The 17,656-nt window shown below is 41.4% G+C and overlaps 3 non-coding genes across 3 annotated transcripts; 2 read left to right on the top strand and 1 right to left on the bottom strand.

Annotated features, from left to right (window-relative positions):
* Nucleotides 1-1,133: 1,133 nt before the first annotated feature.
* Nucleotides 1,134-1,205, bottom strand: trnaw-cca (transfer RNA tryptophan (anticodon CCA)). Its single transcript has one exon. It is a non-coding gene; the product is annotated as a tRNA-Trp (tRNA).
* An 836-nt stretch (nucleotides 1,206-2,041) lies between these two features.
* Nucleotides 2,042-2,113, top strand: trnaw-cca (transfer RNA tryptophan (anticodon CCA)). The gene has a single exon. It is a non-coding gene; the product is annotated as a tRNA-Trp (tRNA).
* A 207-nt stretch (nucleotides 2,114-2,320) lies between these two features.
* On the top strand, nucleotides 2,321-2,392 carry trnaw-cca (transfer RNA tryptophan (anticodon CCA)). The gene has a single exon. It is a non-coding gene; the product is annotated as a tRNA-Trp (tRNA).
* Nucleotides 2,393-17,656: the final 15,264 nt, after the last annotated feature.

The following is a 17,656-nucleotide window of genomic DNA, read 5'->3' as shown; positions in this document are numbered from 1 at the left end:
GAGCTTATAGTTGGGGACCTTCTGTGTATACAGTAAAATCAATAAAAATAATCGCTTCCAAATCTTAAACCTATCCGATATCACTGTGAACATATATTGGCGAGTATATGTTGTGTATATGTAAATTATGATATAGTGTAGTTAAGGAGGAAGGCAATGCAATCAAGTGTTGGTCGCCATTAAGCCTTTCAGTCTTAAAGACTTAATGAGTGTGGAAGGGGTTAATGCGAATGTTCCAGATGGGCTTTGTCTCTCGCCGCTTAATTAACACACTTTCATTTTTTGGGGGGGGGGGGGATCAAACGAGCCCGAGAAAGCGGGTGTCCTCGTTACAGATATATAACGCCGTCCTCGGGGTCCGAGTGTGAGGGGATGATTAGTGCCGCAAGGGGGGAGGGGATGGAGGAGCTGAGAAGGGGGTTTCATGATCATAATTATCAACACCGCCCCCAAAAATATTTTTTAAGGATAATATCTGTTAGGTGTTATTTCTTCGAAACATTTATCGTACACATGAAAATGTATTTTGACCTCTGTTTTTTTGTTCACTTTTCTGGTCCCGACGGCATCCCAATACTTTTAACAAATGATCTCCAAATGGGTGTCGGGATACTTTTGTCCACGTTTTCATAACTTTTTCAGTTCCTGTCAGTGTCCCAACACTTTTATCCAAACTCCACATTCTTTTATGTTTGTTTGTTTGACTTCCTGTAGGCGTCCCAACATTTTTGTCCAGACACCATATTTTCTCCAACAGTTTTCCAATACATGTACGTGCAGGTGTCCCAATAATTTGGTGCAACTTCACTTTTCACCACCTACCGGTGTCCCAAAACGTTTGTCCAAAACTCACACTTGGCTTTTCACTTCCTGCAGGTCTCCCAAAACCCTTGTCAAAACAACTGTTTTCTTCACTTTTTACTTTCTGTTAGTGTGACAACACTTTTGTCCAAAGTACAAATTAACGCTATTTTACTTCCTTTCGTTCAAACTCCTCATTTGCTAAACATTTCACTGCCAAAACTTTCTTCTTGTGTTACGCATGTTTGGTGGGGAAGAACTTGACATGACCCAATAGCATTCTGTCTCACACATAATGTACAGTCCTGAAAAGTTAACATTGCAGTGGGTTTTGACCCCGACGTGATTTGAACACGCAACCTTCTGATCTGGAGTCAGATGCGCTACCATTGCGCCACGAGGTCCACATTTACCACCTTCTGTTGCTGTCTCAATATTCTTGTCCACAACTGCCGTGCTGCAGTTGTCCAAACTTCACTTGTTTTTCTTCCCCATAGTGTCTCTAAACCTTTGTCCTAATACTTTTGTCCGAATGCCACAATTTCTTCATTTTTCATTGACTGTCCCAATTCTTTTGTCCACATATTCTTCACTGTCTACTTCCAGGAAGTGTCGCAGTAGTTTTGTCCAAACCTCACCTTTCAACTTCTGTAGCCATGCCAATACTTTTGTCCAAGTGCCACAAATTATTTTCATTTCTTGTCCAATTTTTAAGATTTGTATGTGTCCCAATGCTTTTGTCCAAACTCCAATGTTCTTTTCACTTTTCATTCATTATTGTCCAGATATATTGTCTACATATTTTTCACTGTCCTAATACTTTTGTCCAAACTTCACTTTTCATGTCATGTTGGTGTCTCAGTAGTTTTGTCTCAACCCCACATTTTTGTCCAAATTCCACATTTTCATGTACTGTAGCTGTCCCAATACTTTTGTCCAAACTCCACATTTTCTACAATAAACACACCAACATCACATGACAAGTGACTTAGCGATATTTAAATTAGGATGTATAAATCCTTCGCAGGGGGTGGCGCTGATACGAGGAGGGCCCCTTGTCGGCCGCAGGGGTCCCCGCAGGGTGGGTCTGCGATGGCGCGTGAGTGTGAACGGGCTCTACATTCTTTTCCCAGGACAGGAGGACACAGAGGACAGGCAGGTGGTCAGATATTGACTGAAAAGCGGCTCGAATGTCCATTGGGCCTCCCGCTGCAATGTAAATGTGCAACTGGCAATTGTGGACCTTGTGGCGCAATGGTAGCGCATCTGACTCCAGATCAGAAGGTTGCGTGTTCGAGTCACGTCAGGGTCAACTTGCACTGTGACGTCAACCTTTTCAGGACTGCATTAAAAGTAATATTATTGGTTCATGTCAAATTCTTCCCCATCGAAAGTGAAACACAAGATAAATCTTTGGCACGTCGACAGGAAGTGAACTGTATACCAACACTAAATGTACGTATTAAATATATATTTGTACGTAAAAGCATATTGGAAAGTGAAAACGGTGGTGAATGTGGACCTCGTGGCGCAACGGTAGCGCATCTGACTCCAGATCAGAAGGTTGCGTGTTCAAATCACGTCGGGGTCAACTTGCATGTTGATGTCAAACTTTTCAAGACTGCACATTATGTATTAAAAGGAATGTTATTGGTTCATGTCAAGTTCATCCCCACCAAACATGTAACACAAGGTAAATATTTTGGCACACCGACAGGAAATGAAATATGTAGAAACAGTATTCGCTATATATACATATATACCGTAATTTCTCGTGTGTAATACGCACCCCCCGTCCCCAAAATGTCAAAAGTCAATGGTGCGCATTATACATAGGTATTGGGGGAAATGAGAAAAAAAAACTTTCCCATTTTACAAATGTATGCCGCCATCTAGAGGTTATGAAAAAGCTGTACACTTTCATTTTTTAATTTTGTTTTTTAAATATGACTGATGACTGAAGAACAACCATCATTTATTTCTTTTATGGTTAGGTTTTTTTTTTGAGGATAATTCTTTTCTGAAATGCTTGAGTTTAATTTGCTTGAGTTTTTTGCTTGAGAACAATGCTTGAGTTTAATTTGCAAAAGTTTAATTTGCCTCGCCCTTCATGTTTTCTTTCAAGAATTGTACCCATCTTACAAATTCTGCCTGGGTCATCAACATAGGAGCACAACTGTGTGTTTTCTCATTTACTAAATGAAAGTAGGGCTGTGAATTTCAAAGTAAGAGCAAGTAAATGAAAAGAAAGTATAACATGTTGAAATAAAGTGCTTAACTTCAGAATAATTACTTGAAAAAAACTAACAAAATACAGATAATACTTCAGGTTTTGATCATATGGGTAGACGCAAAATCATGCATTGGAGAAATGCATCATGCATAGGTCGAAGGGTTTTCCAGAATTCTGAGGTCAACTTTGAATCTGCGCATTATACACGAGAAATTACCGTGTGTATATATCAGCTCGCTCGTCAGATAGTTTTGTTAATAATATAAATCATTTTGGTTATTCAGTGTAGGCCAAAAGTAGTTGTACATTTTTTTTAATTAAAAAAGGAAGTGTAGGAAGGAAGGGGCTCACCTCTTCTTTTAGGGACTCCATCAGGTCATCACACACACAAACCCGCACAGCATTGAAACGCTAATTTGAAACCTCAACCCTATTTTTAAAAACCAGCACTAACTTGAAACCCTATTTTAAAACCCTACTTTGAAGTGACCAGATTTAAATGACAATATTTTCAAGTGTTTTTCGGCCAAGGTCGTCTATTTCAACAAGTAAACACAAAGCAGGAGCTGTGTCTCCTGATGATGATGACGGTATGATTATTTCCCACGTTCCTTGAATAGGACGTCAGGTGTCAGCTCTGTGTGCGGCCTTTCCCAAACAAGATGGCCACTGTCTTTTGAATCAGGGCTGTAGGTGATAATAAAGGCTCAATGGTAGCCCTCGGGACATCCTGCAGGGAGCCCGGGGGAGGTGCTGGCTCATATTGAGAGGATATATCCAATCTGTGCCTTTTTTGTTTTGAGTGTATAAGGAGCCTTCGGCGTTTCAATTTTTCATCCCCATGGTCAGATAAAAGTTATTTCCTTGCATATGTAAGGACTTGAACCAAGAAACCTATCACACCCAAAGAGAACATCATACTCCTGGACCAACATGTCACGGCATTCTTCTTCTTTCTTGTGCTGAATTATGTCGTGTGAACTTATATTTCGTTATGTTTGACGTTACGAGATGTCGTCACGTTACACTAAATTATATTCCGTTAGGTTATTACTGTATGCTAGGTTAATAAAGGTTAAGAATTTTTATGTTACTGAATATTAGGTCACGTTACATTATGCTAAATTACATTAGGTTAGGTTATGTTTCATGAGGTGAAGTTACATTACATTACTTGATGTTCCATTGTATTGGGTTATATTTCATCAGGTTACATTACGTTTGGTTAGTTTACATTACATTATATTATGTTACATTATGTTAGGTTACGACAAATTCGATTAGATTATGTTACATTAGTTTATGTTACATTACGTTATGGTAGGTTGTGTGCTACATTAGGTTAAGATAAGTTACATTACGTTACTTTACATTACATTATGTTAGGGTACATTATGCTAGGTTAGTTTATGTTAAATTATGTCCAGTAAAATACATTGCATTATGCATTACTTTAGGTGATGTTAGAAGATGATAGGTTAGGTTAGGCTGTGTTGCGCTATGTTAGGTTAGGCTACGTAAGGTAGGTTACACTAGGTTAGGGTACATAGGATAACTTAACGATCCTGATACATACATGTGTACTGTACAAAACATACATACAAATTCCGCACAAACGTTTTATTTCTCACAGTCGAACCCATTTGCTCTTTTCCACGTTGCATTTTCCAGCCCCTTTGCGGATTATTCCCAGAACAAAGGCAGCTCGTCAGCAGAGCGGCAGCCCACTGGGAGGTTGCCATTGACGCCTGCTACACCATTTGGAGGGGCCGGGCGGGTGGTGGTGGGGGGTGTCTGGACTAAACGCAGGAAGTTGTTCAGCTGGAGAGGTTTTAAGCCACTTGACTGAAGGCAAATTGCCTCCAGTGTGCCAGAGCACTCCAAAGTGCTTCACCGCGTGGAAAAATGACGAGTCGTGTGAAAGGCAAATAAAAGCAGCGACACCTCATTCACGGCCCAAAATGTTCACCGGCGCCGTATTTGACTGACAACCGGACCTCCCACAATGCAATTGCACTTTGCATTTTAGAATTGTACAAGTTGTCTCGCTCGTACGCTTCCTGATTATTTTCTACCGGTTCAGGCAGTCCACTGTATATGTTTACTGTTTTAAAATGGTAGCACCAAATATTTCTTTTTTATTTCTATTCCTACAGCAGCCCATTTAGGCAGCAAACTAATTAAGTAAGTAAGTAATTACCTTTGCTCTCTGATCTTTTCTTTTAAGTGTTTTTTTTGTTCGGGACATGATCTTTTTTGTTGTTGTTGAAAATAGTAGCACCTAACTCTTTCTGTTTATTTCTCTTTCTCCAGCAGCCCGTTATGGAAGAAAACTAGATGGGCCTTTATTACTGTACTTGCGTCAACTAACAGTTGCCTTTAAGCGTTGCTTGTTCAAGTCATGATCTTGTTTTCACCTCAAAATAGCAAAGCATTTCTGTTCATTTGCTGTTTCTACAGCAGCCCATTTCGGCAGCGAGCGCGTTTGGCCTGAATTACCTGTGTCATCTACCATTTTCCTTTTATTGTTAGTGGTTTGGGACATGATTTCAAGTTCAAAATAGTAGTACCAACCTCTTCCTGTTTATTTCTATTTGTACAGCAAACCTTTTAGACAGCAACTGGCAAACTAGTTAGGTGTGTATTATCCTTTCCCACTGCTAGTTGCTTTTGAGTGTCGTTTGTTTAGGACATTGTCTTTTTTTAGTTCAAAATAGTAGCACCAAAGCATCTGTTTCTACAGCAGCCCATTGAGGCAGAAAAGCAGTTCTAAGCAGGTCCTGGAAGGTTGGATAAAGCTGCAACGAGCCAATTTAGCTGTCTGTGATTGACACTTTTGTTTGATTTAAAGACTGGTCTCTATGTCATTATATCTTTGAGGAGATTATATCATGGAGGCGTGAATGACACCAAAAACCCCAAATTTGAGACCTTCACAAAGAACAAACGAAATCTTCGGCAATTATAAGATCTGAGGAAAGGACGTTGACACAACGTGTGAATGACCATTATGACTATGAGGGGGTCAGATCGCGTTTAGAGCGGCCTCTAATCCCAGAGATCCTGCGAGGTCCCCTGGCGTCACACCCGGACGCTAACAAGGACTCCCAATGGAGCCATTAGACCAGGAAAAACCAACAAAGGCCGCCATTACACACTCCTTAAGAAAGACCCCAGGGGTGAAGAGGGGCATGCTGGACACCACCGCAACAAAAGAGGACTGACCCACCTCTCGAAGCCCCCAACCCCAACACCATCAAGCATCCATTCACGCCCTCAACTCCACTAACCTCCACAAGCCACCATAATTGAGCCCCGAGTTCCAGTGCATGCATGCCTGCGACAGGCTGCCATTGTGGGCGTGCGTGACTACTGTGTGTGTGTGTGTGTGTGTGTGTTTGTGTGTGTGGAGGGAGGGAGGGAGGGAGGGAGGGAGGGAGGGAGGGAGGGGTGGGGTCTGGAGGTCTGAATAGGTGGCCGGCAGAGGGGCTTCATGGCTTCTTAATTGAGATGAGGGGACAAGTGGTCCAACGTGGATGGAGCGGAAATGCTAGTGAATCACGCTAGGCTAGTGAGGCTAATGAGGGGTTTAAAAATTGTTTTATTATTATTATTTCTCATTATTATTTCTTCTTTTATGATTCATCCATCCATCCATTTTCCGAGCCGCTTCTCCTCACTAGGGTCACGGGCATGCTGGAGCCTATCCCAGCTGTCATCGGGCAGGAGGCGGGGTACACCCTGAACTGGTTGCCAGCCAATCGCAGGGCACATACAAACAGACAACCATTCGCACCTACGGGCAATTTAGAGTTGTCAATTCACCTACCATGCATGTTTTTGGGATGTGGGAGGAAACCGGAGTGCCCGGAGAAAACCCACACAGGCACGGGGAGAACATGCAAACTCCACACAGGCAGGCCGGGGATTGAACCCCGGTCCTCAGAACTGTGAGGCTGACGCTCTAACCAGTCGTCCACCGTGCCGCCCTTTTATGATTCATATTTTATTTATTTATTTTTTATTATATGTATCATTGTATGTATAATTTGTATGATTGTTTTTTGTTAACATTTATTGGATGCTTTTTATTATTAATGTTCATTTGATTTGTTTGATTTGGGCTTCTTCTTATATTAATTGTACATTTTTCGTTTCCGTATTTGATGATACAGTAAATGACAATAACTATGTTAAGCACACTCTGTGAAAAGTGCTATAGGAATAAAACTGACTTACTTGCGAGGCTAGCTGGTTAGCATTGGGCCTACGCAAATATTTTGTTGTTGTTCTTTTCTCCTTGTCTAACTACCGTCCAGTTTACCTGGTTATAACATGAATTGTTTGTTTTTTTGTGATTGCTTTTTGCGCTTTATTTTCTTCTTGTTTAGCCCAAGCAGGTTTTGTTGCTGTCATTTGCTCTTTTTGCACACTCCTGTCTCCTTGTTTATGCCCAGGTTTCAACAGGTCTGGTTGTCCTTTGTTCTAATTTTTTAATCTCCCTTTCCCTCTTTTAGCCAGATTCAAGCAGTTATTTTTCGTCATTTTGTTGTTCTCTCTGTTTGTCCTCTTTTACAGAATCTTGACGTTGATGCCGTGAAATTATGAACTAATTCATCGGTTCATAGTGTCTCATTGAGTCTTTAAGCACTCGCTATGTACAGTATGAAAATATTTTTTTTTGGGCGAGGGGGTGTTTGGTGGGTACTTTACCTCATTCGCTACTGATAAAAGCAAGCCAAAGGTTGGAGGGGGTTGATTAACAGGCGACTAATCTGGCCTAAATTAATAAACGAGCGGTGGATGAGGAGGGAAGAAAGTAACGTGACGTCGCGATGGGAATTTGGTCGCGGTCGTCTCCCCACAACCCCTCCTAACCTCTCCCATTGCATTCCCAGTACAAACCCTCCATTGTGGCCTCCGCCAGGAAAACCTCCATCGGCCGCCAATTTGCATGGAGGCGACAAACGAGCACGCTTTCTTGTGTGTGTGGGACGGGGCGACGGACACACACGCACACACTGTACGTTTGTGTACACACACACACTGATGACGAGACTCCCTTTTGCGCTTAATTAAAAGAGGAGGCGCTCGCACAAAAAAAAAGGGGGAAAAAAAACGCTTTTGTCTTAGAGCGCGGCGGGAGGAGGCGGGCCCCCGTATATTAATTAGGAGGCCACGTAGTGAAAGCCAATCAGGCGTGCCGAGCAGATGACAAATACGGCGCTACTTTCTTTCTCCCACGGTGGCGCAGGGATACGAGTGTTTCCGGGCCGTGGCGGTCGGCCATTAGCTGCGGGAGACTGGCGTGGGGACAAAGAAGGGAGGCGGTGTGCCACCCAGCAGGGATGGAGGATGGAGACGAGACCACCTGTAGGGGGCCATCTTGAGTCACTGTTGAGAATTGTGGGTAAATGAAAGTGAGCTGGGAGGAAGGGTGTTTCTTGAAACTTACTTTGTTGAGGACACATTTCTAACATGTTCATCTCATCCACCAATAATATGAATTATGAATGAGTTTGGGTTCCAGACACACCTGCAATATGTGAAAATCTGGAGTTTTCAAAAATTTTCCGCCCACTGATTGGTTAGTCCGAGCAAAATTTGTTACAACCACCTTTGAAAAACAAAACCTATTTGTAGCAATTTGCACACATTAATACGTGTAATAATCATAATATCTGGTGAGTACAGTATTGCCATGAGATACGAGTGACCCGACTTATGAGATTTTCGAGATACAAGTCGTATTTTTTAATTTTTTTTTGCTTTGACTAGCACGCATAAATTTGAGATAAGAGTGCTGTATGATTGCAGTGAACTAAACTCAGCCCAAAAAAAAAAATCTGCAGTTTAGTATCGTGAATAAATATTGGGGGGGAAAAAACCTAAAACTAAACAAAAAAATATGTATTTAAAACAACCACATAACTATGCCTTTAAGTCATCTTAGTTAATGCTAACGCGTAATGCAAAACGCCATAGAGATGCTAACTAATAGCGTGCCAGTGTTAGAACACTTTGCAGGATTGGATATTTGAACACAAACAGTGGAGCAGCACGTTTCTAGTAACAATATAACAATTCCCACAGGCATATAGTCTTCATCAGCAACACAAAATGACTAATAACACTGTTGCTTGCCGAGTCAGTTGTGAAACCCTTCTTCATGTGTGTCTCAACGTCTGTATTATACTGCCCTCAGTAGCCAAGTTGCACACATCAGAAGGAGCAGCACAATGTACATTGAATTGAAGCAAAAAATGTGGCAAAAAATGTTTAATTTCTTTACATTCTAATTATGTATTTTTTAATGAAGTACAATAATATAGAGGGCTATTTTTCTTATTAAAAACATGACAAAATGTTTTGTTGTTTTTGTGGGAGGCTGGAACGGTTTAATGGCATTTCCATTAATTTAGTTAGGGAAGGATGATTTGCGATTTGAGTGTTTTGAGCTATGAGCGCTGAACAAAACTCGTACCTCAACACACCACTGTATTTATAATGTAATATGTACTAGTCTCTAAAAAAAGCATGCAGAGTCTGTCACTGAAATACAAGAATGCCATAAAATGAAGGGGCTGATCATTGCCCACACCCTCTCGAATATCAATATTTTCTCATGTATTTCTTATCGGAATTCTCTCTTTGTATTATTATAATATGGCTATATTGGCCAGGGAAATTGGCTTCTTCCTTGGCAATCACGTCATGTTGCTTGTGGCGCTATTAAAAAAAAATAAAAAAAATCATACAGTACAGTATATGTGGAGCGGCAAAATGTTTTTTCCCCGATATTAACATCTATCTGCAGCGAATAGCTATGTGTGCGAGGGTCAATTGCCAGCTGTGTGGAGTGAGTGGTCGATTGTAATTTGAGCGTGATTGTTCAGTTCAGTCGCACTCGGCCGCTGCGCTCAGTTTGCACCTGAGCGCCAGAATTCCACAGAAACAAAAGTAACCAAGAGGTACATTGGCAGCATGGCAGCATGGCAGCAGGAAACCTTTTTTTTTTTTTTTTTTAACTTCAATGATGACAAAAGCAACAAAACACCCGGAACGCCATTGAGTGCCCGGCTGGCATCACCCTGACAACAAAAACCGTTAGCTCAGATTTAGCGCCTGCGTGTTCGAAGTGCATCTGTTGGACCCAGGGACAAACAAGCCGGGTGTTATAAATCAGCCCAAAGTGCGCCACGTCCGCTTCTTTGTCTTTTCCCCAGTCAACGTCTTTTTTCTCAGTTGGTCGCCCATTTCCTTCACCGCCTATCTTGCTCGGCACGCTGATTGCCTACTTTGCTTAATCCAGGGATGTCCAAACTTTCCACTGAGGGTCACATACTGAAAAATGGAAGGAGGGGGGACGGGGGCAACCTCACCTTTTGTTTATATAATATGCTCAAAACGATTAAATATGATGAATGACACATTTAAAAACTTAATGTGAAAATTTTTCATTTACCCTTTTTTTTTTACATATAAAATACATCTAAAATGAAGTGTGATATCTTGTAACGTTAAGTATTTTTTTTAAATGTGTGAAAAATCTTCATTAAACTATTTTGTTATATTAATTTTTTTAATTTAAAATCCAAAGTGTGATATCTTGTAACACTCAACATTTTACATTTAAAAACAACTGTGATAGCTTTACATTCAGCTTGAAATATTTTCAAAATAAGAGTGTGATAACTTGTCACATTAACTTGTTTTACTATTGGAAATTTGAACATTCAAATTGGAACAAAAAAAGAAAAAAAAATATTGTGATATCTTGCAATATTAAATTATTTTTACAATTTTGAATTTAAAATTGTGTGAGAATTTTTGGGGGGTTTATCATTTTTTTTTACATTTAAAACAACACAATTCAAAAATAAAAACTGTTACATCTTGTAATGTTCAATTTAACACTGCCCTGGTTTAGTCTCATCTCTTCTTTTTGGGCCTTTTACGCGGGCCCGTGTGCCAACTGCCCCCCGCCCCCATGATGCCCCCTCATGCCGTCTTCGCCTGTACCCGTTCCTCGACTCCCCTCCATGCCACTTTGGCACGCCCGTCTTTGGATCTCCGATCTTGGCACTGGCTTCTGAAACTGTGTGTGAGCAAACGGGTGCCCACAAAGGGGGCTTTCTTTGCCCCTCAATGGCCTCCATTAACGCCCGCAGGGGGGGAGGCGAGGGGACAAGGGGGTCGGGGGGGCTTCCCGTGATGGCACACAGAGGCAGGAAGCTGGCAGAAGGGACATCACGGGAGATGTGCCAGTGCATTTAGAGGGAGGCGTGCGTGCGTGTTTGTGGGGGTCATTGTGAACAAAAACATTACACTTCCCCTTCCCTTTCCCTTTCTCCTCACATACAAACGTGGATCCTGTAAGCATGAGCTGGCTTGTATTAGCATGAGTGGGCTAACATTAGCTGGATATCATGGGCTGGTTATATTAGCTAGCTAGAATTAGCACAATAGCATGACAAGTAAAACATGCTACCATGAGCTGGTTACATTTGAGTTACCTTTTTACACGAGACCAGCATTATCAGACAGATCTTTTAAAGCCAATTAAAGATGAGCGGTGGATACACACATTACCTTGATATCATAAAATGGTTCCATTGGCTGGTCACCATCAGCTTGCCAGAATAAATAACATTAACATTAGCTGACTAGCATTCAAAGTGATGCCCAAAGACATATTTGTTAGCTAGCTCGTTAGCCGTAACAACATCCCATACGTGTCATAGAGGAGGCGTGTTGGCCATCTTGTGAAAAGACGAGGGAGGGTCTGCCTTTTAGGGGGTGTCAAGCAGGTGGGACTGATCTAATGACCAGAAGCCTTCGCACCGTAGCAATTAACCCTGTTGATGCACACGTCTATTATTAGACGCCGCGCCTCAAAGAAATCAAAGGAAAGTCTTCAGGGAAAGTGTTGGATGGGCTTTGGGTTCTTATTTATTTCTATTTTTTGAGTGGCCTATTAAGGTATCACTAAACATATAATATACATAAAATATGATCTATAAAAAATTACTACATATATTTATAAGTGTTGATTGTTGCTTATAATGTTTAATATTTGATATTGTTTCATTGTGTTTCTTTAGAAAAAAATATTTATATTACATATTTGTTATATATTTTGTTATTTATTATTAAAAATAACGTGCTAATGTATTTATTTTTCTTTTTATTAAGACTTATTTTATATACATTATATTATGTATAATAATAGTCAGAAATATTTACATATTAATACATGTGTATATTTATGAATAACTATTTATATTTAATGTTTTATTATTTTAATCTACAAATATCTACATATACAGTACGTCATATATACGTTTTATTAATGTTAAACCTATTGTATGCATTTTTCTTATCTTCCTACATTTGTTTTTACAAATGTATTTAATGTTTTTTCTTTAAAAATTCAGTTACATTCCTATGATGATTCATGTTTGTGCAAGAAAAACATGTTTTGGATGCTAAACAAAATATTTATCTGAATATGAATTCAGTGTTGCTCCAGTTCTATTGTGGGATAAGATGAAAAGGTCTGTGAAATAAAATACATATTTATTGTTTTGATCATGTATATGGGAATGGGATGGGAATGAATAATTTCCATTAGAAGTGTGAGAAAAGCAGAAACGTGTGACTGTTTTATCTTCTGTGCTGATAATGTAGTGTGTGCGGGGGCAGATGTTTAGAAGGGAGAGGATTAAGTGCGTGTATGTTCACACATTTTGTTCACATACGTGTGTGTGTGTGTGTGTGTGTGTGTGTGCGTGCTGCGCCACTGCAGCAGGATTAAAAAGAGGCTAATCTCCTCCTCTTCTTCTTCTTCTTCTTCTTCTTCTTCTTCTTCTTCTACTTCTTCTTCTTCTCGGCTGTTTAGATGCCGCAGCTGCCAGCTTGCATTTTATTCATGAGCGCGAGGGTCCGAGGTGGCAGCTGTTTGTTTACGCGTTCCCACGACTGCCGCCAATTAAGCATAGTCACTCCGTTAGCCGCTTGTCTGCTCCCATTAAGAGATCCCGAGCAGACGCCCCTTGGCCTCCTCCTCCTCCTCTTCCTGTGAGGCCTCCTCCAAAAGGGCCTCTTCCTTCAGGCCTCGTACACTTTCGTCTTCTCCTCCTCATTAAGGTCCTCCACCTTTGCTGTCCCGCTACACCATCCTCCCAATGGAAGCTGACATCTAGAGGAAAAGTTGAATGACAAAGAGTATCATTTCTTTCTTTCTTTTTCCTTTCTTTCTAAGGAACTAGCTTTCTTCCACCTTCCAAAAACATGCATGTTAGCTGCAATGAAGATTCTAAATTGTCCATGGGGGTGAATGTAACTGTGAATGCTTGTTTGTCTATACCACAGGTGTCAAACTACAGGCCCAGGGGCCAGATCCAGCCTGCCATATCATCATTACATGTGGCCTGTGTAATTAAATCATGTGCATCTACTTCATGTTCTTCTGGACCAAAATTCAAAATTGTCTTCTCTTTTAATAACGTTGAGAAATGGCGAGCATTTTAAAACAAGAAAGTAAGGAGTGACGCGGGCAGGCGGTTGCATTTGGCGTTTGGACCATTTTCAACTGTAGGAAAACCAGGCGGATGTACGAAAACTGGGACAAAAATCTGGTGAAAAAAATGTCATAAATCGGGCATATGAAAACAAAGGCATACAAAACCCGAGGTTCAGCTGTATATGTAATGATACAATGAAGCAATTGTACAATAATAATGTTCCACATTTATCACGACACTCTGAGGGAAACCAGAACTACAGTGTGCCCCAAACGATGGAGCAACACATGTAAACAGACAATATAACAATAGGCATATATGCAGACTGACTACTATTACTGCGGCTCACTGAGAAACTGAGACTATATCCATGTACAGTACAGCATATCCATATGTCTGTGTTATACTGCCCAGCGTGTGGCCAAGGTGCGCAGACCAGGAGCAGCACAATGTTCACTGAATTGGAGCAAAAAAATGTGGCAAAAACTGTTAAATTTCTTCACATTCAATTTGATTTTTTTTAAATATATGAAGTACAATATTATAGATTGCTATTTTTCTTATTAATAACACATTTCAAGCATTTTTGTTATTTTCTTGCTGCTGCTGGAACGGATTAATGGCGCACATATACAAACACTTTTACAGAATACAACATCAGGTAGATAAGCTTTTGTTTTATCTGTGGCCGCTTCCTTTTGTATTTGTTTCTCAGTCACGTCGCTTCCTGCTTGACTACATTCCGTCCACATCACAATTCATGGAGTCATATGACTTGGGAGCAGTCGACTTTCCCCACACATTTTTGGTCGTAAAAATTGAAAACTTTTAATATTTAATATGTTCTGCCCCAACCCGTTTCGGACCCAATTATCTGGACATATTCACTCTTAACATACCTCAGATCTAATGATAATCTCAAAAGACATAAGGTCATCTGGCGTTTGTCGTCCTTGGTCAGGAAGGGCCAAAATCGTGACAAAAACAGCTGGATTTTCTGTATGTGTCCACCAGGCCTTACCGGCCAACTCGACTCCAGCTCCTGTTGTCACTCACTAGGCCACATCCTAAAAACACACATCCAACACAAATACTATTCTAAGTACAGTGATTGCGGCTGTTTTTCCAATTCGTCCAAACTTTACTGCGTCATAATGCTGCAGACGGCGACCTGTTTGCGGCGGCATTAACATGAGAAAGCACCAGCGACCCGACGCAGTTATTTGAACTCTGAACTCCCCCTTTGTGCCGGCCAGACAGCAAATTGTCGTGGCGGCCTTCCCCTCAGTCAAGTCATTTAATAGCAAAGTCAATTCCCATACACCCCCCAGTCCAAAAACATCACACATGCTCCCACACTCCCAAGCAGACAAGCTGGAGGACCCCCCCCCCCCAATCCTCTAGACACCTCTCTAGTGTGCGTTTTAATGAAGAGAGGGGCACCCATGAAGGACCATTATTATGGGGGGGACCTTGCATGTCTGGATCGGGGAGGCTTAATCCCACAGAGTTGCGACGGGATGGGAAACATATGCAGCGCGTTACGGACGCGTCATCGATGACGTGCTCTGTTTGTAACATCAAAGCCTGGGAATGTTTTCGTATCCTCGTATGCAAGTATGCTAATGTCTCTTTTCGGGATTACAACAATGTGCGAGGCTGATGTTTGCAACTAGTGGCAACATATGATGTAAAGATTAGAGTCTGAGTTTAGAGTTACGCGCCTTGTACTACGTTGTGCCACATTACGGGCAAGGAAGAGACGCCGCGTAATTATGATCATTCATTCGGAACTCAGAGCTGTTTAACTACGACGACCTCCCACCATGAAGCTGACGTCACATCCAACTGTTGCTGATTTACAAGTCATGAAGCTCAGGGCGCTGGAATGCAATGGGTAGAGGCTTGTGCGCTCCCAAAACGGAAGTATGTCATGAAATCAGACAAAAGAGAAGAACGAAACAACTTTACATATCATTAAGAATAGATATACAGGACACGTATTTCAAAATATCTTCTTCAAGGTGAGTCGGCTGTGTGGTGGCCCCTCTATTGATGAGCCGCCGCTGTATGTTAGCATTAAGCTAGCAGACTTCCGTTAGATGAATTTACATTCTTTGCTTGAACATTGAATATACAATGTTTAATTTTCTTTTGTTTCATGTTTCGGTTTTAAAGTAAACATGAGGTCATAAACAACCACTCATTTTAAGTCTCCAGCATTTCCCGAAGACATTTTACTTTGAAGGTTTTCCAATAAAATGCCATTTTGGAGGGCTGTTTGACATCAAGGAGCCACCATCCAATCAGGTACAACTAGGAAGTGAGAATAACACCAATGAATTGTGTACACATTAATGAGGTCTTAAATCAGATATTCCTGATTTGTCTTTGCAAAATTGTTTTTAGGAAGACTTTAAATGAAAAAAATAATGCATCCAGCAAGCCGAACATTTTACGTTTGACATCAGAGAGCCTCTGTCCAATCAGGTGCAACCAGGAAGTGTAATTGATACTGTTAGTAGGGTCATTAATCAATCACTCTGATTCTTGATTTAAGGCCCTAGCATTTCAGGAATGCATTTTACTTTAAAAGCTGTGTCCAGCAAGCCAATATGTTGAAGCATTTTTGACATCACGGAGCCACCGTCCATTCAGCTGCAACCGGGAAGTGTAAATATCACTTGTTAATGAGGTCATAAATCAGTCACTTAATAATGTAAGCTCTTCTGACAATGTCCGGGTATGCTCCCGATGAGGACAACGGATGGTGGATGACGTCCGAGAGGCTCGGTGTGGTTCTTGGGGTCTGAGAGAGTAATCATCAAGTCTTGTTGTTGGTGATTGCTCATTGTGACAAACTGCAGGAGGCCATCAAGATCCGTGTGGAGGTCAAGTGACATTCCATTCGGAGACTTCAACCTTGACCCGAGGTGGTGGTCTTGGGGGTGGGTGGGGGGTGCGGATCAGGCGCTAACATGGTTGTCATGGCTACTGCGTTTAAATGTTACTTCACCTATTCTGTATTAATTATTTGAAGGAAAGGAGTCAGTGATTGGGAGTATCCATCCATCCATCCATTTTCTGAGCCGCTTCTCCTCACCAGGGTCGCGGGCATGCCGGAGCCTATCCCAGCTATCATCGGGCAGGAGGCCGGGTACACCCTGAACTGGTTGCCAGCCAATCGCTAGGCACATACAAACAAACAACCATTCGGACTCACATTCACACCTACGGGCAATTTAGAGTTGTCAATTAACCTACCGTGCATGTTATTGGGATATGGGAGGAAACCGGAGTGCCCGGAGAAAACCCACACAGGCACGGGGTGAACATGCAAACTCCACACAGGCGGGGCCGGAACCCCGGTCCTTAGAACTGTGAGGCAGACGCTCTAATGATTGGAAGTAACGCATTACAAATACTTCATCACAATATTTTTCAGGTATCTGTACATTACTTGATTATTTATTCTTCTGACTAGTTTTAAAAATGTACCCCTTCATTTAAAAACAGAGCAGTTCAGAGAATCGATGGATGGATATCTATACTTTCTACCCCTTACTTTGTCAAAATAGGCTTGTAACGTTTTTCAAACTTCCCCTATGAAGGACACAACGTTGAAAAAAAAAACGTAAATACTTAGAAAGCGATAAAGTATGGTAGAGATCTCGACTGAAGAAGCGCTTGAAGACTTATAAGGTGGAAAGTAACAGGGCCAGCAGTGACATGTACAAACGTGAACCAGGGAGCATTAACTATGATTTGGAGACACAAGGTACAGTATTTCCAATTCACTGCCTTATTTGAGAAATTGTTTGAGGTCGTCGGCTACAGGAATTTCTGGCGAATGTGTTACGTCTTGTGCCAGCCCGAAAACCACTAGCTTCACATGACGCTACAACACGACCCCGTGAGAGTTCTGGCTCATCACGTTTGTCTGTTCCTGTCTCCGTGGCTGATGGGGATTCTGCTACAGAGTCAAGTGTAAATTTCCCCGTTCTACTCGCAGTGAATTATGGATTAAGACAGCAATTAAATTTGAGCATTCCTGACCTGCTATCTGTGGATTACTGAGTGTTACATGACTTTGGCC

This window comes from Phycodurus eques, chromosome 4, assembly GCF_024500275.1.
Source record: "Phycodurus eques isolate BA_2022a chromosome 4, UOR_Pequ_1.1, whole genome shotgun sequence".
Classification (NCBI taxonomy): domain Eukaryota; kingdom Metazoa; phylum Chordata; class Actinopteri; order Syngnathiformes; family Syngnathidae; genus Phycodurus; species Phycodurus eques.
Note: the sequence above shows the minus strand (reverse complement) of the source record. Positions and strands in the feature narration are given on the sequence as shown.